Source organism: Neofelis nebulosa, chromosome 5, assembly GCF_028018385.1.
Source record: "Neofelis nebulosa isolate mNeoNeb1 chromosome 5, mNeoNeb1.pri, whole genome shotgun sequence".
Lineage (NCBI taxonomy): Eukaryota > Metazoa > Chordata > Mammalia > Carnivora > Felidae > Neofelis > Neofelis nebulosa.
In genome coordinates, this window is record NC_080786.1 from 43,023,464 (window position 1) to 43,043,890 (window position 20,427).

Genomic DNA, 20,427 nt, shown 5'->3' on the forward strand with positions numbered 1-20,427 from the left:
AATTAAATATAAAATATTAGTGTTTTTTACACACTTTTCTAGGCTACTTAAAGTGGTTTCATCAAATATCAAGTTTGAATAATAAAGACTAAAATGTGAAATGATTGATAATGTTATTAAAGGTTATTATTAGAGAAACTGAGGCCATAAGAAGACGTAGGTAAAAGAGAGATACTTAGAGAACTAAGAGTGATACAATGCAATGATGAAAGGAGAATGAAATGACTTCAAAGAAATTAGTCTTTGCAGGAGAAAAAAAAAGAGAGGGTATTAAAAGAAATGGAGGGGCGCCTGGGTGGCGCAGTCGGTTAAGCGTCCGACTTCAGCCAGGTCACGATCTCACGGTCCGTGAGTTCGAGCCCCGCGTCAGGCTCTGGGCTGATGGCTCAGAGCCTGGAGCCTGTTTCCGTTCTGTGTCTCCCTCTCTCTCTGTCCCTCCCCCGTTCATGCTCTGTCTCTCTCTGTCCCAAAAATAAATAAAAGTTGAAAAAAAAAAAAAAAAAAAAAATTTTAAAAAAAAAAAAAAAAAGAAAATTCTCTAATTCCTATTATTTTTAATCTGAGGAATTTCTCTATAGAGTTGCTAGTTTATAATTAAAATTTTCAGCTTGACTAACAAATATTCTCATTTCTATGTTGCATAAGACAACTAAACATGAATATTGCTGATTAAATGTATATTATTTTTAAGGTAGTATTTGCATAAAACCTTTAGAAAATCAAAGGCTGGGTGATGAGTAAAGAACACAGAGAAAAATAGAACATCTTCTTTATAATCATAAATCATAGCAGAAATGTGAATGTAAGTGAGAGCTCTTTTATAAGGCTTGTTTGAGATGTGCAAAGTTTTAAATAGTCTAAGTAAAATCTTAGCAAAGAGAAGTTGATAACCAAAGTAACGTGCAAGATCACCTAGCACAAAGGTCTGGAATATGGTAGATCCTCAATAAGTATTTGTTGAATCACTTGACAAAAATCACATTAGTGGTTAAGGAGAAATGTTTCTGTGTATTTTGAATATAGAGTAACTTGGTATAGTTTTAACATGTTTGTATTTTGAGAGTTTCAGTGAAGGAGCTTCCTTTCATTTAATTTACTTAACGTTGCTTTAATTGATTTTTCAGAGAATTCCTTATGGTGGCAATGATTCCCCAGGGTGCCAATTTTGAATCATGCTATGCTTAATTTTTTTTAAAAAATCAACTGGCTCAGGCAAATGAATCTATCTAGGAAGAGAAATATTTAAATGTTTCCTTTAGTCTGATCTACATGCTTTAAGATTTTCTATTGCTGATTTAATGTTAATTCTATAATACATATTATAGAATTGTGTATTTTATATTAATATTTCTAATTAAGTATTAAAATTTAAACTTTAAAGAAGTTTTAGTATAAATGTTTATGGTACTTACATCTCATATAATCATAAAAGTTAAAATTACTAATGCAGGCAATATTAAGCAGTCTTTTAACACTGAAATATATTCAGAGAGATTGCACTGTTGGAAACTTAAAACTTTTCTAGACTGAGTTGTGTCTCATAGTGGGCTTTGTTTATTCGTTTTTGTTTGTTTTGGTAGTCTCATCTACTTTCCCTCCTTGACTCAGACAAAAGCAATAATTCACTGTATTGTGGCAAAGAAATGTGTAAATAAGTCATAACAAGTAAATCTCTACATAAGAATATAAATATAGACTTATGTACCTTGCAAAGTGCTTTGCTAAAAAAGAAAACAGCATAGGGGCTTTTGCCAGTATTATCTCATTTAATCTTCATGCACTGTTATACCGGAGACAGTTCCTCTTGGCCCACAAGGGATGATGGTTACATTTTCAGAGCTGAGTTGCTGAACATGACCCTTATTACAAAAAAAAAAAAAAAAATTATAAAAACTTCTGAAATAAATTACACTAAAAAGATAATATTCGAAATTCATTAATTCCTAATTTTGTATAGTATTTCATTAATATCTTTGCTTTTGATATTGTTTACAATTATTGAATCTATACGGGGAAATAATATATGCAATAATATAATTAGAAATACTATATTTTACCTATAATGATGCGTAACTGTGCATCTCTTCCCCACTCTGTGTTGGAAGCTTCAAATTGGCCGTGGTAGAGGATTTACACCACAAGGAATCAGCAAATGAAAATTAGACATTTATAAGCATTTATTGATATAGCACAGATTTTGCTGTTCTATCAAATATATAGACTATTTTATAAAAGTGGAAATGTAAACTCAGAGAGTACGTTGATTTACCCAATGCCACTCCTCCTAAAAGTGTTAGAGTCAACATATTCTACCTGTCTCTAAATCTATCTATATGTATGTATGTACACACATATATGTATGTATATATACACATAATTATTATTTTTGTGTGTGATACTTTGTTGTCTGGCAAATACTAATGACATTATAAAGGCCAACTTTATTAAACTCTTCCCAGGTGCCAGTTTCTCTGGTAAGTATTTGATATGCCTTACTTTAATTGTCACAGAATAGTTATAACTTCCATCCTTTATTTGAAAGATTAATGGAGGGTGGCTCTGGGAACTTATTTGCCTTTTCTAGACTCAAGATTTGAACTCTGACTTTCTAACTCTGAAGCTAGAACTCAACTCATACAGCTTTCTCAAGAAAGTTTCAAAGGTTGACTGAAAACAAAAAAAGGGGGTGGAGAAAGAATATACACATGAACTCTTCTAACGTTATTGACACCAGATTTGAGTCAACTTTTTTTTTACTTTAATTCTTGCTTATTTTTAAATATTATAAATTTGCTGTAAAATATCTACTGCTTTGTTTCTTTTTGATGATGGTTAAAAGAAAATAAAAAAATGTTTCCCCTCACCTTCCACTCTATAAGGGCAAAATTCTCTTTAGGATTTTTCAACTTAAATATGCCCTTTGAAGAGGAAACCAAATTATAACATAAGTTCAGGCATTAAAAAGAGACATGACTATTATTTCAGGAAACATTTTCAAGGGGCACAATATTAATTAAATATAAAATATTAGTGTTTTTTACACACTTTTCTAGGCTACTTAAAGTGGTTTCATCAAATATCAAGTTTGAATAATAAAGACTAAAATGTGAAATGATTGATAATGTTATTAAAGGTTATTATTAGAGAAACTGAGGCCATAAGAAGACGTAGGTAAAAGAGAGATACTTAGAGAACTAAGAGTGATACAATGCAATGATGAAAGGAGAATGAAATGACTTCAAAGAAATTAGTCTTTGCAGGAGAAAAAAAAAGAGAGGGTATTAAAAGAAATGGAGGGGCGCCTGGGTGGCGCAGTCGGTTAAGCGGCCGACTTCAGCCAGGTCACCATCTCGCAGTCCGTGAGTTCGAGCCCCGCGTCGGGCTCTGTGCTGACAGCTCGGAGCCTGGAGCCTGTTTCCGATTCTGTGTCTCCCTCTGTCTCTGCCCCTCCCCGTTCATGCTCTGTCTCTCTCTGTCCCAAAAATAAATAAAAAACGTTGGAAAAAAAATTAAAAAAATAAAATAAATAAAAAAATAAAAGAAATGGAAACTCAGTCTGATAATAGCAAATAAGTGAAGATGGTGGCTATGGTTTCCAAAATGGCTGCCACTCAATGACGATGTTGCTATTTTAGATGAACATGTTCTTTTAAAATTATGTATACATTCATTTACAAATGAGCCATATTCAAATGTTTCCTGAAAACACATATTTTCTCTTTTGTTGTTATCACATTCCTCAGCTATTTTATTCTGGTCTTACATGGAGTTATGTCAGTAGAAAAATTTCCAGTTAAAGGTAGCTTAAATAATACCTGAATTAGCACTTTTTACCGAAAGGTAGCCAGCATTTGAAAGCAACAGGATTATTATCTGATGGGAGATGTATTTTTCTTAATAAGTATCCCTTTATATCACTACGTGAATATAATTTTTAGAGTTGAAATTCAAACAATGGAATTTTGATTTTCCCACCCTTCAAGGCATTATTTTATTAATGTGTCAGGAAATGTTTTAATAATCTATGTTGTGTGTTTTTTTTCCCTCAGATCTGACAGGAAAAATCTTTACAAATGAACTGTGAAATCCCTATGAATATTTTACTTTAACCAACACTTGACTAAAAAATGATATCTAGAATAAAATAAAAAGCTCCCAAACATTCAGAAACTTAGGTAGTGGTATTAAAAGAGAAACAAGCCATCCTTTCATAGCATGTATAAAATTTTGCAACAAAATGAATGATGTGGTTACTTGAAGCTCAAAAAAAAAAAAAAAAGGTAAATAAAATCCATTTTTGTTTTCCTTACACATTGAAAAATCTGTTCAGATGCTACAATGAGAATGGAAAACTTATCCCAGTTTTTATATACCAACCTATTTGTTGATTTTGCTTGCTTGTTTTGTAGATAGTACAAATGTAAGTAGAGTGATGAAGGTACTCAATCATTTCAACTTAAAGTATGTTAAGAGAATGGCTTTCACATAGAACTGAAATTCTAATTTTTTTAACCATTCAAATTTTTTCTATTTATATCATGTGCATTTCAGTTTAGCATATCATTACTTATGAAAATACGACAAATAATACAGTCACGAATAGGACTATTTCTTTGATTTGAAAGTTGATGTTAGTAACATTTTCAAAGGTATAATTTGAAATTATTTTGTTGTTAAAAATTTTCCATAAGAATATTTTTAAATCATCATCATTATGATTAAATCACTCTTAAGGTATGTCATCTTCTCAATAGGTTTATTGTTTACCTTTTAGTGTGCAAGTCCAAAATATTTTCTGTAGACTTAGAGACCTAAGTACTATTGAAAATAGTGAGCTGTGATGTAGATTCAAAGAACATGTCTTATTTCAATTCTACAATTATGTTACTATTTTTTTTTACATTATTGCTTTAAAATCTTTGATGATGGCAGGTTATTAGTATAATTTAAAACATGAAAAAGAAAAGATTTTAATTTTAAAATTAACATTATCTAATCAGGAATTTTGATTATATTACTCAATTTTTAATGTATTAACTGATGCTATCAGTAATGTATAAGAAAATATGACAAGAGTCATCTTTCCAAAACACACATTATTAGACCAATTCTCTTTATGCTTTCTTAAACATGATAGCACTTTTTTCCGTATGGTGCAGTTATTATTATTAATGAAAAATGAATAATTCCTATTTTTTTTAAAAAAAATAGCCGTACTGGAGTATGTATTGTAGTTTTAACTAGTAGCTGAATGAAATAGAATCTGGATAAATACTGTGTAATTTTAGAGTCACAAACTGGAATGAAAATATGGTGAAACTCCAGTCAGTAGAGGAAATGAAAAGAAGAGATAGAGAGAATTCCATATAATTGCATCAATTCAGTACCTTTGATAAGCTGTTTCTGTATATACTTTATTTGGCTGAAAACTTCCTGAGAAGACAATGCTAGACTTCCTTATTCATATTATTTACAGATGTACTTGAAGATGACCACAACTGATAAAGAAATAGCAGATTCTATAAGGAAGAAAGTGAATTTTACAATGCAGAAATTATCTACCTGAGTCATCTACTTTATGGTAAATTTAGATACTGTATGATTGCTCTAAACAAGAATAAAAAGCATGGTTTGAGAATTTGGATGCAGGATGGGAGAGGAGGTGGGGAAGGAAATATTTTCAACTGTCACCTGGTTCAAGTGACAACATATTGAGTAAGTGTATTATTCGTCAAAGATACTGTCTTTTTCTCATGGAACGTTTGTTAATAGATTTCATTTGTTGTTTTACTATTTCTTGAATGTCAAGGAGTAGCTAAAAATCTAGGATGCTATAAAGCCTTGATGAATTAACTTGGTCCCAATGTGATGAACTCTTGCTACTCATTTGTCGAAGTGACGAGGTTATAGTACTTAGAAAACACAACTGCCTGGATTCTTAATTTGGCACAGTAAATCTTAAACAAAACTTCATATTTTATTGGATGTTAGTCATGCTGTGAAAATCTTGTCAATTGTTATTTTTTCCTAATAAAAATGGTTGCTTTCAAAACGTTACACATTTTTAAAAACTGGAAACCTATATAAGGTTTGTTGAATTTGTTAACTGCCTTTTAGAACTGGAAGAGGCCGTAAAGGTTACCTAATCCTATCCCTTTGTTTTCCAGGACAGGGAACTGAGGCCATACAAATTAAATAATGTATCCAAATTGCACAGCTACTTACAGGCACTTAAAGGATTTTCATCCCAAGAAATTTAGAAATAGAACGATACTGTGTGCATTTCCTTTTACTTGTCTCATTAGGATTTCTCTGAATCTGAGGGCACAAAACACCTAGGATAACATAGATGTCCTTCTGGGGACAAAGTAGTAAAACCCAATGCATGTAACTCTGTGTATGTGTGTGTGTGTGTGTGTGTGTGTGTGTGTGTATCTTTGCGAATCACCGGACTTCAATCTATTTTCTCAGTCACCTTGTTTATAGCTTCAGGTATAAGTGACATATATTCCTTCCTGTTGGCTTGTTTTGAAGCTCAACATACTTTTTGTTAGGGATTTATTTTTTATTCTTTTGGATAACTCTTTAACTCTTTATCTGAGATAATATAACAAGTAGGAGGTTAAAAAATAGAAAGGAAGCATATATCCAGTATGTTCTATCACAGAGCACCAGAACTATGCTTCAGCTGTCCCAAAGATTGTTTTAAGAAACAGAAAATTATCTCAGAACAACGTGGTAAAACTTCACTGTATATTGTGATTCCCCTGTTGTAACCATCGCTGATGCCAACACATGTTCTGCATAAGTAGAGAAACACACATTGAACTCAAAATGCCCCGAGAGTATTGTCCTTCATAACACCCTGGTGTCTCTTGTGTAGCTGAATGAATAACAAATGACTGAGCTATTAAGATACTAAACAAAAGTCATCTAGGCCCGTAATATTGATGTAACAGCATCTCAGCACTGTGTTTGCTTTCTTTGGTTTATCTAGAATAAATCTTTCTATCTTAAAAAAAATCACACCGAGCTTGGTGGTAATTTGCTCCAGGAATTTTTAAAAAAGGGAATCCTGCTGTAGCTCTTTTTAGTAGTTGCATGTGTTTAATATTACGGACATATCTACAAATGTGTGATTGTGCAGCTTGAGTGTTTTTGTTTTGTTTTTTTAACAAGGTCTAGTCTTGTTCTCTATGTTGGCCTTTATAAGTTTCACTTCTTCATCATACATTGCCAAATATACAACGAAAATGGAATCTGCCCGATTGTTGAGTGGATAGAATTTATCACTATGTACCTCTTTCCAGCATGATTAAAATCACATTTTCAAATTGATTTGAGAGAGCATGAATTAAGGAAACTCAAAATTTGCACGCACACACACACACACACACACACACACACTCCCTTCTCCACAGAGCATGAATTAAGGAAACTCAAAGTTTGCACGTACAAACACACACACTCCCTTCGTCCACAGAGCCAAGAGGGAGTTTATCATCACCCATTCAAATGTGAGCTCCAGTCCAAGTGTTGTGCTTGTGCATACACACGTGTGTCATATATGGGGTTCTGTTCCCAGGGATATTAGAAAAAGGGTCGTGGTGTTCTGCTTTCATTCATATTTCATAAATACCCAAATTGTCAAGACCCAATAAATTGCAAATAAAGAGTCTCCCATTGTCCAGCATTCATAACGGTACATCTGAGCTTTAATATAGTGGCCCTCTCTACCATGAATATGTCCTATAAAATAGTATTTGAGATGAATTCATGTGACCAGACTCTGAAAGCTGCGCCAATTTCCATAGTGCAGGCAGATGTGATGTTAGCACCCCATCATGTGTGTGTTATTTTATATACTTCCCAATCACCTTTTATATTGAAAGAAGCATCCTAGTTTTAAAAATGCTTAATTATTACTTAGGTTCTGTGTTCACTTTTAAAAATCTCTTTATAAAGGGGAAATATTTTTTCCCTCAAATTAACACAGATATAAAATTGAAAGACTAAGGCTCATAAAGGCCATGGACACATTTTGCGGGGGGATAGGTTCTGGTTGAATGAGATCTGGGATGTGTGCCAAATTAATAGAAAAAAAAATCCTGTTCTTCCTCTCCAATAGCCACAATGTTCATTATTAAGAAAAGCATATGAACCACAGGATTTGATTTTAATAACACCAATGTCTTCATTAATCTGTACATTCCATTTAGCCTCATTATTGGGCAAATGCTGAATTAATGCAGAACATATTACTGTTGGACTCTCCGTGCAAAACCTTTCTCCCTTCTTTTATCATTCATTCAAGGGCCACCAGGTGTGTATGCCATATTTTTAAATAGGCCTGTGGCCCTCAACAGCTGTTTTCTTACCTCAGGTCTAAGAGGAGACATTATGCTTGGGGTGTGTACAAAGGGGTGTGGGAAATAGAGCTGCAGATTCTCATTCAAAACCATAATTATTTTTCTGTCATTTTAATGCTGTCACGTCAAGAAGGCCTCTCCGTCACCTGCAACTGAGATGATATTTCCTCGATGGTCTCTGGGCCTCCTTCTAAATCAAGAGTGGTGATAGCCAACACTGCTTTGTATCTGCGGAACAAATAGTGGCCTTTGTCCAGCACAAGTCCCTAAACAAACTTAATCTCTCTAACACTGTGACAGATGACATTTAGATGTCCTTGTTACCCTTAAAATGAGTTTTATTGACAATCAGAGAACAAAAAGAAGGGCTAGAGAAAGCCCAATGTTTTATAGGCTTGCTAACAACATCTTAGTGCAGAGGGTGAGGAGAAAGCCTGAAGTTGCCCCCATTTTCCCCTGCTTTGCTATATCACCATGACAACAGATATAGAAATCACTTAGTGACTCCTAGAAAGAAAACACAGTGACACAGTACCCCTTGTATGGCGAATCAAACTAAAGCCTTCATTCAAATAGCTATTCAGCTTGGGCATTCATGTAGAGGATAGGGTGGATTTTACACAGGTAACTACAAGGGAAAGGCCAGCAGACCCTCCAGCCGCAGCATATGGCAGAGTCTCTGTCTAATTAATGCATCCTCAATAGAATTGATCCATTTTAAATTTGTTTTCTTTTACTTGAAACATCATTAATGTAAAGGGCAACATTAATCAACATCGTGGAACTTAAAAGGGCATTAAAGAGTGATCTTTTTCCCTATGCAACAAGAATCTTTTCAAGGAGTTGTGTTAACGGCAGCGGATTCGAGGCTCATTCTGAGTTCTGAGTCAGAAGGCAAATCTAGAGAGGCCTCTACTGGCGAGACTCTTTCTGTGCAGTTGTCCGGGTAGAAGGTCTTAGAAAAGCACGCAAGAGAATGACTTCTAGCTTTTGCTGGGAAGTTGCACACAAGATGGACAACTGATGAGCGTACCATACAAAACATTGAATAATGGCATTCACACTTTTGAAGTTGTCATGTCTAACTGCTTTTTTTTCAGGTAATAAAAGGACCAGAAAGCTCTGATGAATGAGCTGCTCGGGCACTTTGAGATATTTTAAGATTGTTCCACAAGGATATAACAGGTAATCTCTCTCTCACTTTCTCTCTCTCTCTCTCTCTCTCTCTCTCTCTCTTTTACTTTGTACATAAGACTCTCATTCAAGTGTGAGATTTAAAACCATTCTAAAGGAAATTTATATTACTTGCTGTTGTCTGTGTGGGAGGGTTGGTGGATGGGGCACATTGCTGACACACATACTCATTATATTTCTCTCAATTCATTATATTTCTCTCAATGCGCAAAGAACTGAAGTAAATCTTCAGATAAAACTAAAGTCTCCAAAAAAATTTTTTTTGCTCAATTGCAAAATAGAAGTTTGCTGCCAAGATTTCTCAGTTATAGTGAAGAAATATGAGCCAAATATAGTCTCCTCAAGTGATATTAAACATGAAAATATCGTTGTAGCACATTTTCATCAAATTAAGCCAAGAATTGACTCACTGCTCTTTATAGAAGAAAAAAACTTTGGGGGGGAGAAAGAGAGAAGATTTTCCACCAGAGGTTTAAAGTTATTTAATATTTTCTAGGATAAGAATATATACGATCTGTTTCTTTATGGGGAAGCTCAGGTTTTCTTCTCTTTGAAAAAATGACCTGACTCTACAAGTGTCAATTAACTTTGAAAGTTTTCAAAAGACAAAATCCTAACTCTTTGTTGTTTCCCAACATTTATATTATTATATTTAAGATTATTTGAAATATGATGATACCAACATACTATTCAAATTGCCCTTCAAAAATCCAATGTTTTATTTTTTGTTGCAATGACTGATATCTTTAACTTTAGGATTTCTCCCAGCATACTTTCTGTAGGGTCATTTCATACTTGAAATAATTTCACGTTTATTTGAATAAAATTTTAGGCAAACAATTTTTCATAGGGTACTTTGGTTAGCATGTCAGCAAATTACCTTCTGGATTATACAGGTAATGCATGATCTTCTTTCAAGTAAATTTTGTTAGATGTCTTGGGATCACTACCTTGTAGTCCCAATAGTGACACCTTCTGGTAGAATGAGAACCAAAAATAGTTTTAGTTTTCTTTTTTGCTTATTGTTTTGGAGAATGCTATCAGGGACTGCACTGGTATAAATCTACCTTATTTACAATTATTTTTTCAAGTCTTTTAAACAGAGAACTATACATTCCCAAAGCCCTATAAGTGAGAGGAAAGGGCCAAATAGTGTAATGCAAATATCTAATTATGAAAATGAAAAAAGTTACTAGCAGAGGAATATAGTCTAAATTAATGCCGAATAGTGCATAGATACATAATTACAGTCTTTTGGGTTCGCATGTAACACAGAAAATAAGAAACCAAAATTTAGCAGTAGTCTTTCTGGACTATTTAGCAGAACGAAAAGATGGATGGTCGAAATGCTTAACAGATATATTTAACATTTCTCTAAAGTTCCTGTAAATGATTATTAAATTTTTTCATTTAAGAAAGAACAAAATTGACCCATGAACAAAAAGAAGATCAGATCATATATTTCATAGCAACCCAATCATCAACAGTCTTTGGGGTTTTATGCTAATTTAACTAGAAATGCTCTTCCAGAATATGGATTTATCACAAATCAGAGAAAAAACATTGGAATCACGTTGGAATGTGATAATTTTTCAACTGAGCTACAAGCACATTGTTTGCAGAACATTGCATACAATAGATGCATACTCTGCATCAGAGAGGATTCAACATTAAAAACGAATTTTGGCAAAACAGATCCATAGCTATTAAGGAGAGGTCTTCATTTCTCTGTGAGGCTTCATTGATGCTCCTCTCTAAATTATATCTATTCTTAATGTATAATATTATCACACAGCACATCAGAGAATTTCCAGTTCTCCATATAGCACATGGAGACTTTCTTAAAAACAAAACAAAACGGCTTTAGATAATTTCCTGAAGACCCATGTAACACCTGTACAGACTTCTTTTTTTTTTTTTTTTTGACTGGGTAGCAATTTACTTGTTAAACTGTAAAACATAGTATCAATAATTCTAGAGTTTTGCAGTCACTTGAGATAAAAATGGCAGAATAGAAAGAAATGAATTTCAACCCAGGATTAATTGGAGTGAGCATTTCCATGCAAAGTGTGCCTGATATTTCTTTCAGAAAACTTGGGATCTTTATTGATATCTCAGATTACAAAAAAAATATGGCTATCAGTCCCCCCAAATATTGTTTTTCTTTGGGGATTGTGGCCAACCATATGGTAAACCAGCGAATCATTTAATCCATGATACACATTTATGACTACTTTTGTGATATCACTGTGAGGAAACGTGCAAATGTCTCACAAATTATGCGGCAGACAGTTATATTGGTGTCTTTGAAACCATCTTTGGCTCTGCTGTGTGCCTTTGTTTGTACAACTTGAGCACATGCTTCAAAATGTCATCCAGATTACAAGCATGCAGGGAATGAAGTATTACTTCTGTATCAATATCAGAAGCGTGCTACTTTATTTCATTAAATAGCTCATCAACCGATCGCACTTGGTAAATTCGCAAAATTCCTTCTTTGCATTTCTTGCAAGACTTATCTTATAATGTTATTTATGATATGCGAAAAAGAATCTTCGAAAATTATTTATGATGATGGATATTGGGAAACAAAGGACGTTTAAAAAAATCACGTAAATTACGACATAAAAATCACAAAGCACAACATTTACACAAAATCATTTAGCCACCCCCTGTCAAGTAAGTTGGGATACGATGTGCTCAGAGTTAAAACAAGAATAAAAATGAAAACAAAAATACCCGCAAAGACGGGAAAAGTTTGGGTTTGGGTGTGGGTTTTCCTGAGTACCTGAAATAGCAGTTCAGCTAATTATCAGACCCAACTATAAAGAAAGCCCCTGTTTTGCCTCTGGAGGGTTCATCCAGAGATTGCACAAGGGATTTGCACAGAATAAAGCTTCACAAAACCCAAGGGCTGTTAGAGGGAAATGGTATCCAGGAGGACAGGGCAGGCCAAGCATCCCTTCAACAGCAAAGCCACACGAGAGAGCCAGCGGCAGCACGGCGACTGCCAACGCAACTGCCTCGCACGTCTGCCAAGGAGCCAGAAGCCGCTTGTGGGAAAATATCACTTACCCTTAGCATCTGGGGCCTGTGATTGTTATCCAAAGAGACAGAGTGGTAAGATATAGTGGGATAAACAGCATCCCATTAAACACACACACACACACACACACACACACACACACACACACACCCCATTCCCGCTCTGTGTACAGAGGGAGATAAGCCATACATGGCCTTGAATTAGAAAGACTTTCTGTAGTTGGAATTCTTTTAAACAAGATTTATTCTTAGTCATATATTCATACTTCATAATGAGATGAGCTTTAGTCCTTGCTCTTCACCACTAGCTTTGGTTTGGAAAAACCCAGAATTCGTTGCAATGGTGGCTATTTGCAGATGTGTGTAGTCCACTGTGAAATTTTTACTCCCTTGGAGTTGCAGGTTGTAGCTGACTGATGGGATTATTCAAAATTAAATCCTGAGGACAGATAAACTAAAATGAAGTTTGATGTTAAACTTTTTTTTTTTTTTTGGATTCTACCACTATTAATTTTTAGAGACTAGGTTCCAAACATAAATTCATAAAATGATTGGTAAATTCGTATTTAATACGTACTATATTGTAAGCATCATGTGATATACATAGTTCTATAATATATAACTATAATTTATATGTAATATTATGTATATTTTTACATATATATTTAAGCTTGATACAGTCTTCTCTAAAGTATACAACTGACATCTGAATGAGTGTTTTTAAAATGTCCAAGTGTGACAATGCAATCATATAGATTCACTTTGTATTGAAATATGGGACAGGAAAAGGAGAGAATCTAGAGAATTTAAAGATTGGAGACACCTTGTGGTTAGCACAATGGCCTTTACTTTTTAGCAATATATCCATTCCTTGAAGATCATTATTATTGTGGAAAGTAAGTAATGGCCCTTTTTTTGAGTATTCAGGAATAGGATAAGAATAGTATTTTTCATTTTCAATACTTTGCTCTGACATCAAGAACAGAAAAGAGTGCTGCTTTAAGTGGCAGTGGCAACACGATACACCCAAAGATAAATTTTTTCATATCTCAATTCATTACAAGTCAGTTCTACTACACAGGCTAATGGAAAGCATTAGCAGATATAATCTCACTTATTTACAGAGACGATGTATTATTAAAACTTTTTGATTTTCCATGAATGAAATTAATATTTCAAGTGTGTTTGGTTGACTAAAAAAGATGCGTTTCAAGGCCATAAAATCAATCCACTTGCTCACTTATGCATGTTATGTGAGAATGTATATGGGTCAGTTTATGCTACAATATACATAATGACATGCATATAACTACTTATAAACGTATTCCACATGTGCATAAACTTTATTATATGGACATTTAATTGTTTATATAAATAGCAAAGTAATTTAAGATGTCTGCCATCTAATGATAGCATGAGGGCAATGTTCAAGGAAAATGAAGTCTTGTGGAAGTTCAAATCCATGTAGTAAACAATTGGCGTGTTTTTGTTTATTTTTGTTTTTTTAATTATTTTCACACACACAAAAACAAATTGATTCTAACTGATAGTCTTTTGATTAATACATTATTTCTTTTCTGGTATCAAAAATTCTCAACATCATTCGAATTTAGTTTCATATTTATAGCATCTCCATACAAAGTAGAAAGTTATGGTGAAAATAATTTCTTTTATATTGCATATCTGTGCTGTTGTGGAAGAGGCTGTGAATTCAAAACAGTGTTCGGTTATGAAAAGAGGGAGATGAAGGAATAGATTCTAAACATTTTACTTCACTTAAAAATTTTAAATGTTCAGAGGAAACATGAAATACTCCAATTTTTATAAATACATAAAATAATTTATGATCGGATGCAAAAGATGATAAGAATTTGTAAAAACTGTTTTTCTTTTTTGTGCTATGTGTTCTTCCATTTCCCATAAAGGAATTTAATATCCACAGAAATATGTGCATGAAATCAGACCTACTTTTTGTAGGTCATTTAAATCATTACACTCTACAACTACAATATTAAAAGCAAGTGTTTAATTTTAATTTTACATTCAAACTATTTGTACATATTTGTCACTTTTGTTCTCTCTTTTCCTTGAAATTTTTGTTTGTTTCTTTCCTATTTTTCTCTTCATTTAATTTCTCATTGGTAAGGTTTGCATTGAACAGTTTCAATGTTCATCCTTTTAATTATATTTATACTGTGCTTTTAATATTTAACAGTTTTTTCTCTGAAGTTTAGCTGGTTTCTCAATCCACCAGTTTAATTAGGTATTCTTTAAAATCACATAGTATTTCCTAGGACGTAGTAGTAGTATACAGAAAAGCACCTCCCCAAATCCTGGTGTATTAGAACTACTGAATTTCAACATGTTATAATTGCACGTGGCAGAACCATTTAACCCTTGATGATCTTAACATTTTAAATTGTGAAAATGAAGATCACACCCATTTACTAAAGCCAGCACAGTTTGCACACTTAACTAAATACATAACCATGATTCCCAGGGATTTTTTCCCCCTGTAAGATACCAGCTAAAGCTGCAAAGGACAAGTTAGCCTCACATTCCCTGTATTCATCCTAGATTCTTTACAACTGTCCAAATTGTATTAGAATTTGCTTATAATGATGTTATATGATGTCCTTGTTGTGATACCTGCATTTTTAGAGAACTTAATATTGATTTACTGTGTCTTTTGCCCATCTTTGAGCAGCCTAGATAGCAATTACAGCTGTTGGTGGTATCTATTTTGTCTTTTCATAATTGTCATTTCTTGTTCTACTTGAGATTAAAATATGAAAATTGTACCACGTGCACATCAACAGTGCATTAGCCAAGTTATCAGCAATATCTGTGAAGAACCATCATTTTCGCCATGGTTCTTTACATTGCCTCTTCATTTTATTTATGAAAATGGCATGCTACAATATCAACTTGAACAAGGAATACATTCGAAGGTGAGACTCCTGACATCAAGTCCTCATCTGGACCATTACTATCTTCCTGAGAAATCACTAGGGCTTTCCCAATACCTGCCTGCCTCTGCCAAATGCTTTCGCCCCCTCAGACTGGAATTTCTGACAAGCAGGAGCTGCTTTGTTATTTTTCATCTCTAAATGTAAAGAGCCTTCACAGTGTTTGAGCTCTCTCTAGTATTCTTATTTCAATTCACCTTTCATAAAGAACATGATATTTTGTACAAGGAAACACATTTTTTTAATAAGAAAGCAGACTTGAAATGAGTTTTTCCTAATCACAAATAGGCGTACCAGGTATAGATTTCTTCAAAAAACCTGTTAAGGGCTGTTCCAAAATTCAAAAAATGTCTCATTTGAAGACCAAATACACTTATGTGGGGAAAGGTGGGGGATATCACTGCCTGGGATTCTCCCATTAGGAAATGTATCAAACAGAGGCTGTAAAAATAATTTTTAGATGGTGGAAAGAGAAAAACCTTTTTACAACTAATTTGGGATTTTTTTCCCGGTCAATTTATATGAAACACACAGTTGAAATAACGGAAGCACTTTAATTCTGTCTTGACTCAACAAATCTTGAGCTACTTGAGAAGGATTCTTTGTGTTGTACAATGAAAATATAAATATCATATTTCAAGATGAAACTGAATAAATATTTGAATACTACCCCCTACACACACGTGCGCACACACACAAACACACACACACCCCCTTTCCTACCAGCAGACTAAGTTCAGCTAGTTCCTGAAAGGCATTCATTTGAAGAATCACTATTGTTTTATTTTACTACATCTGTTTGGAGATGTTTTAAAAATGACTATGTGCAAGGAAATAATAAATGCATCTGCAATCTCTATCTAGCAGAGGCCCCTCCTTATGAGACTGTGTAGGGCGTTTGTGGGTGTTGTTATTGTCGTTGTTGCAATGTAGCTAATAAAGGCTTTCTCTTACACAAGAGAATTTTGACAGGGTTGACTCCAGACAGCTTTCCAGCTGAGGTCTGGGGCCTTGCTGAACCTTCAAAATTTTCCCATTTGAGCTGCATCAAAGTGAAGGAAATTCAAGGATCACTAACGTCTCAGATGGTAGCACTTGCCCTAACAACGAAGGTTCAGGAATTCTTTGGAGCAGGCTGAGGTCATTTTTCTCCCCTTTTCTCCTAATGCTTTTCTCTATTAATCAGAGCTCAGAGCTCAGATTGGTCTTCAACTTCCTCCCAATCCTTGCTAAGCCTGTCATTTCTAGCTATTATTTACTTTAATGGACTTTGGCTGATCCCTTATGAAGCTTTGGATCTGAGAATAATAAGGCTGGAGAGTAACGGGCATAGACATGGGTGTGGGTTTGCCTGCAGATTAACCGTGGCAGATGGGCTTTATTGCGGTTTCCTGTGTACTGAGTGTTGATTGAGAGGGTATAATGAGAGAGGTGGTGTCTACACAATGGTCACAGCCACTTCATTGCACTTTGCGTCTAAACAACCCCATTTTTCTAAATCTTTGGGTTGTGAAATTTTAGGAAGTCAGAGCACAAGAACAAGTACAAAAACAACTGTAAATAACCATGAATGTTAATCCAACACTAATTGGTCCCTTCTTTCAATATGAGTCCATTTTGCTCAGTTTTTAAAATTCTGGGTAAATTAAATGGTTAAACAAAATGTTCTTGCAGTAGGTAGTTTTGGATGAAATAGTGAGCAACGTGTATCTTCTGTGTTTTTTTGTTTGCTTGGGGTCTTTTGTTTGTATTTTGTTAAATATATGCTCTGTTCGGTTATTACCACAGACAACAAAAGCTTAAGCTGTAATTATTTTCAGATGCTTTGGGAGTTATCATGTTAGGGATATTTTTTTCTGAATTAAACTAGAGTATATTAAAAATCTATATAACATCAGGATGATTGTTTCATCCCTGACATGGAAAATCAGAGAGTTTTTTTTTTTTTCTCTTTTACCTTTCTCTATTTCCTGCACTTGATTTGAATGTCTGCAACTCACCCATTCAATTAAAACATTTTTTTATAGGTGCTAGCTAAAGGTCTTTTACACATTCCTCATTTTTAAGATTTTACTTAATTCCTCCCTTTCACCAATGGATTAAATCACAACTATTGATTCCTTTCTTCCTTTGGGGCTTTACCCATCTGTCTTAACGCTTTCATCCTACACCCCTTGGTCTCAGAGGGGTGTTCTGAAAATGAACCGCCAAAACCTGGAGAAGACTCTAGGTCAAGTTTGTGTACAAGAGTTTAAATTTTTAGTGACAGTCCTGTCTCACGGCCGCCTGAAAGTTTCCACACAGTGCTGCACAAGCGAGCACCACCAATTATCCTCCTCCTTTGAAAACCATTATCAAGTTTTTCAAAACTTCTTTCATTTCACTGTTGTCATTCAGTGAAAAGGAAACTAACCACCATGTCAAGACAACTCCGCTGCCTAGCAACCCAGGGCCACATTTTAATTCTGACTTGCTTCTGGTCTTGACTAATAGAAAGTGACTATGTTAAGCCAGTCACAAGAGTTGTTTGTCACTTCTGAAATGCAAACAAAACTATATTGTTTTCCAAAGTACTGGGTGTGATTGATGTAAAGATTTACAGTAACATCATTCATTTTCCCTTGTGTTTTAGTAGGATTGATGTCATATCTTTTCATGCTTTATTAAATGCTTTAAAAGAGCTCAAAAAAAATGACGCTTTTTGTCCTTTAAAGAGTCTAAAGAGGGTTTTTTTTTTCCAGCGAACTAGCCTTCAACAACTTGTGAAATTTAATGAATCTATTCAACCAGTGTCAGCCACATCCATAAATAATTTAATAAGAAACCATCATCCATGAAGGGGAATGCAAGTCAAACAATCAGAGAGGAACAGACCAGACCAAGGTCAACATTATGGGGTGGGGGAAAGAAAAGTTAAGCTTTTAAGTTGTGAGCCTTAGAGTTTGGTTTGTCAAATTTTCCCACAGCCCTGTGTCCTTAGCTTTTTGGTATGAAAAATTGCAGGATGCTACTGGTGTGATTTTAATTGTAAATCTTTCCAGGCATGTATGTTGAGATGTCTCTAGTGAAAACATGGCGTATTTAAATTCACTAACTTCATGTAAAATGGTTATTCAGATTGAGACCTTGTAGCCATGCTTAAAAGTAATTCTGCTGAAACTGACCAGAAGTCAATTAATAAAATAGAAAGGCAATGTTATTATCTTTTAAGTGTTGTCTAAAATCATTGATATCTCTACTATTTTATGTCAATTGTAGTTGAACTTCATCTACTAAATACTTTAAAATATGCCAATTTATGTGATTTGAACATATATGATCTAGAAAAAGGTAACATTCTTCCTCAAAATAAGATCTGTGTATAAAAGAGAAATTACAAGCAATAATTATAATTTCACTGTTGTATTTCAATAGTCTAAGCAGTAATACAGTAACGTTAATTATTAAACAAAATGTTTATAAGAAACTATAGCTTAGAAAGATCAGAATCACACAAAAATGAGATATCAGCATCATGGAAAGGCAGTAGAAAGGTCTTTTTCCTTCACATCTGACCTCAAATCACTACCTTTTCCATAGAACCTTATTCATATTTGGAAATGGAATCTAGTTATCAAGTAGGACAAAAAACATACGGCTTAAAGGTTTTTGTATCGTTATAGATGTATGTTTTGAGATGAATAAAACATATTGCATATAAAGAATAAAAATGGAAATTAAACAAAAAAGGTTGAAATTAAGTGAAAATCTTTTTTTAAGAAATTACATGAAAATCTTAAAGAGTTTTTATGAACTTTTAAAAGTTTAATTCATTAGTAATATTTTGTCTGATAGTCCTGTATTGACACTGAATATGAACTCAAAGAACATTAACTTTCACTGAAACAGAAGTGGTTTAGGTTCCATTGGTTTACTGAACCAATACAGCTGTACTGACATTGAATGTGAACTCAAAGAACATTAACTTTCACTGAAACAGAAGTGGTTTAGGTTACATTATCCTAACACTGTGATGTGCTAAAATATGCCTGGCCTTGGGCATCAGATCTGAGATCATGTCCGATCTTTTCACTTTTCAATTGAGAACATGTTACTTACCCTTCTGGAGCATCAGGTTCCTCATCTATAAATAAGAATGAAAACATATTTTTTTGCAGGGCCATCAGGGTGATGAGAGGGCATCTGGTTTATTGAGGGGCTCAAGCTAAGTAGTAGTAATAGCAGCAGTAGAACATGCCCCTTAACAGCCCAAATTCTGGGATCAGTGTGCTGTGGTTTAAGTTCTGTTCACTAGCTGTGTGACCTTGAACAATTGGCCTCATATTTTCTGATGATCAATAACCTCATCTAAAAAATGCAGTTAGTGATAGGACCTACCTCTTAAGTAATTGTAGGTATTAAATAAAATATTGTATATTAAGTACTTAAAACTTGGCCATCATCGTGCTCAATAAACAAATGCTAATTTGTTTTTATTGTAATTATGTCTGTTAATGTTCTCTTTCCTCAGACACTAAAATAATACTAATAATTTAGCCCCTCCCATGTTTTTGTGACTAAATAAAATTAAAGGCTTTGTTCACAAATTCCTAAATAGACTACTTAAACTAACAAAGTCCATCCTGTAACAGAAGAAGTAGAAAGATAAAAGTAAGCTTTTTAGATATTGATTGTTCCATCTGCATGTTTAATCAAATGCCTTCATGAAATATAATCGAGCATTACTGTAGTCTGTCTTGGCAAGCCTCAGAGTATTCTAGTTCCAAATCAAAGGTGCTTTGCCAACTAAGTTTAATTATTTCATACAGCCAATCACCATGTGGTACCAGTAATAGCAGGAAACAATAGTA